We start from the raw sequence: 3,853 nt of genomic DNA, 5'->3' as shown, positions 1-3,853 counted from the left end.
TACAGCCAGGATAGTAATGCACATATATGTGTGGTCTAGACTCTAGTCAGTCTAGACTTACTTGGCTGCATTAGCCATTATGACCTTGGCTGTGTATTAAAAGCTGTTCTTTTGAATCTCAACATTTCAAACACCACTGTACAAAACTCAACTGATTTCACTTAAAATCGGTACTTTAGTGACAATTGATGACACCTAAATAGCAATAAAAAAAAAAGAAATTCAACTCACCGATGTTAGAAAAATAATTAAAAAATTCAAATCGCATGTCTACCGTCAAACTTGCCGGTCAGCCACATCGTATTCATTGTGTGCATTTGTGTATATTGACTTTTACACAGACACATATTTCCCTAAATAAAAGTTAATGATAATCTGATTTGTGAAATGGGATTCCATGTTTTGCCCAGGGGTAGAGAACTAGTTCTTGCTAGCTTTTTTATTTGTTGAGGAAATTGTTTTGTTTTTGTTTTTTTGGTTCCAGGCGCTTAGATGTACACAGGCCCTCATAGAAGTTGTGACCCCTAGCCCTCCTCTTCCAATTGACCCCCCCCCCCCCTGATCTTGACCTCAAGGATGCATCCTAGAAACAAGGTAAGTTGTGGTTTAATTTATTCTATTCACATGGGAATTTGTTTCCCTAAATAGCAGTCAGTGAAACTATAAAAAAAATACACTTACATGTATGTTCTCCCATAGAATACAGTAGTGATTTCTTACACGATAAGGAAATCTTGATGCATAACTGTTTAATGTCATGTAGATTGCTTTGTATATTAAAACAACCTGCGTTGTTCATTCACTGTCTAATGTTGATAATTTTGTTCCAGGTGCGGAGCTGTACACAGTCCTTCCTACAACTTGTAGAAGATCTCCCATAGGCTTCACAACCAGTCATGTGACCCCTAGCCCTCTTCCAACTGATTGCCCCCTTGATCTTGACCTCAAGATGCCACCTGGAAACAAAGTAAGTTGTGATTTCATTTATTGCATTTACATGGAAATTTGTATCCCTAAAGAGCAGTCAGTGAAATTTCTGATTGGTGAAAAAAGTTCATTTATGTTCTCCCATAGGATAATATAGTAATTGCTCTCATTTCCTCTTCTAATACATGATTAGGAAATCTTGATGCATAACTGTTTAATGTCATGTAGATTGCTTTGTATATTAAAACAACCTGCGTTGTTCATTCACTGTCTAATGTTGATAATTTTGTTCCAGGTGCGGAGCTGTACACAGTCCTTCCTACAACTTGTAGAAGATCTCCCATAGGCTTCACAACCAGTCATGTGACCCCTAGCCCTCTTCCAACTGATTGCCCCCTTGATCTTGACCTCAAGATGCCACCTGGAAACAAAGTAAGTTGTGATTTCATTTATTGCATTTACATGGAAATTTGTATCCCTAAAGAGCAGTCAGTGAAATTTCTGATTGGTGAAAAAAGTTCATTTATGTTCTCCCATAGGATAATATAGTAATTGCTCTCATTTCCTCTTCTAATACATGATTAGGAAATCTTGATGCATAACTGTTTAATGTCATGTAGATTGCTTTGTATATTAAAACAACCTGCGTTGTTCATTCACTGTCTAATGTTGATAATTTTGTTCCAGGTGCGGAGCTGTACACAGTCCTTCCTACAACTTGTAGAAGATCTCCCATAGGCTTCACAACCAGTCATGTGACCCCTAGCCCTCTTCCAACTGATTGCCCCCTTGATCTTGACCTCAAGATGCCACCTGGAAACAAAGTAAGTTGTGATTTCATTTATTTTATGTACATGGAAATTATAAAGTGCTTTCTCAAAGTAAATTCAAATTAAACTCATTTTGAATCACATTTTATTGTTTATTCTCGGAAAAAAACAAGATCCTGTTCATTAAAGTTACCATTTATTCAGTAATTATCTCCTCAATGAATGCTAACCACCATGGTAACATTATGGACTTCACGATAGCATGTTGTTTTGTGAATGTTGACATGACATGGGCGGAGCGAGGGACTGCACAACGGCTCAGCTGTCGACTTCCCTAGAGGGCAACATGGATTTCCCCAAATGGTGTCGTTCTCGAGGGTAGTAGATGGCTGAGCTGTTTTCATGCATCGCAGCATCTCACTCCACCTGAGTGACATTATTAAATAGAAATCTTCTTTCTCAGAACGAATAAGTGAATTCATAAAATAAAAATCTTCATTTTGTTTTCATTACTGGTATATAAACAGTGTTCCTTGGTTGTAATCTAACCAAAGCATTGTGAAAATACAGGAAAATTATTTTTATTTGAACTAATATTATTAATCTTGCTCCTTAACTTATGAATGTCAACCGTTTGTCAAGTAAACTTTTGAAGTTGCAAGATGATCAATTAACGTTTTAATGATATATTAAGTCAGTTTTTCTTTGACTCTTATCTTATTTTCAGATTAAGCATTGTGATTTTATCACCATGAGGGATGAAGTAGAAAATTCAGCCTGTACATCACATCAATCGTTCTTGCTGCTGGGGTGAAGGATAAGTTGGCTCCTTGGCCCCATTTATGTACTATGAAATATAATGCCCTTGTAGCTATCATTACGGAACGTAATACCGATATCTAAATGACAGACTGTATTTGTAGTGGTTGCAGAAAAAAATATGTTAGAAAATTGAAAAAACCCAAAAGACACGTAAAAAAGAAAGAATTATTTTATTTCTGGTCCATTATGACCGTTGTGTTGATAAATTATTAAGAGATTGTGAATGCGAATTAGAATAATTCAATGCTGCATTTTCTGAAGAATGCACTTCAATTCCACCTACTATACCTTTATGCATGAAACATAGATTTGAATTGGCACATTTTGAGCAATCTAGAAGTTATCGTTCCTGTTCTGTTTGTGAAGCATTACTGACTTCTGATGACAAAACATATACCTGTAAAGATATTCCTGAAAGTGAATTGAAAAGATTGGGTGATATAAATGAAGACTTTTCAGGAACACAAGGTCACCATATATGTAGACCATGCTACATGTATTGTATAAAGAAAAGTCGTGCTAATAAAATGTCACTTAGAAGTATGGAAAATTCGCATCAGAGCTGTGTGCTTGCATCAGATTCGGACGAAGACTTTTTACTCAAAATTCTAAATGTTAATTTGTATATATGTAGACTGTGTCTTGAGGATGGTTATTTTTATTCATAACTGTTTATGAATATTTTTCTGATCTTGTCTCAAAAAGATGTTGTGATGTGCTACAGAATGACCGTGTAAATGAAAGTCCATTATTTGTAAAGGATAAGATTATATACCAGTTCAGTGAGCTTTTGATTGTACATAGAGATGCTGGTAGGAGGGGAATATCTTTTTACAGTGCAGAGATGTCTCATGATTATGTTATACGTTCATGGCATATTTCAGTTTCTAAATTGAGATCATTACAAATTGACAAGAATAGTGCCCAAGATGTGCCCGATAGACCATCCTTTTCCTCACAGTTTAGTTCACCTTCAGAGGTGAACATGCAGTTCCGAAATGTTGTCAATAACGGAAATGAATTTCTCTGTAAACAGGCGAAACACTTTAGTTGGAATATTTAACTTATCCTTTATCTGTCACTGATTTTAGCTTTGACAATTTATGTTGCTTCTACCGGTAGTGATCATGTTCACCTTGCAGCCTGTGTTCTTTCAGCATTTCTTTCTTTTGCTAAATATAGAAAACCACTTACCAGTATGTATTCATCACATGTATGAATGCAAACCAGTGTTATGCACAATACTCTTTATCTGATTTAATGCTCCATTTTGTTTGTATTACATAGTATATTCTTTTTTGTTATAATAGTTTATGTTGCACACTTACCGTATT

The 3,853-nt window shown here is 35.6% G+C and overlaps 1 long non-coding RNA gene across 1 annotated transcript; it reads left to right on the top strand.

Annotated features, from left to right (window-relative positions):
• The first annotated feature begins 477 nt into the window (after positions 1 to 477).
• LOC105438719 lies at positions 478 to 2,147 on the top strand. Its single transcript, XR_004065734.1, has 4 exons — positions 478 to 594; positions 831 to 967; positions 1,223 to 1,359; positions 1,615 to 2,147. It is a non-coding gene; the product is annotated as an uncharacterized LOC105438719 (long non-coding RNA).
• The last annotated feature ends 1,706 nt before the right edge of the window (positions 2,148 to 3,853 follow it).

Source organism: Strongylocentrotus purpuratus, unplaced genomic scaffold (genome assembly GCF_000002235.5).
Source record: "Strongylocentrotus purpuratus isolate Spur 01 unplaced genomic scaffold, Spur_5.0 spur5_contig_849, whole genome shotgun sequence".
Taxonomy (NCBI): Eukaryota; Metazoa; Echinodermata; class Echinoidea; order Camarodonta; family Strongylocentrotidae; genus Strongylocentrotus; species Strongylocentrotus purpuratus.
This window is presented reverse-complemented; position numbering and strand designations above follow the sequence as displayed.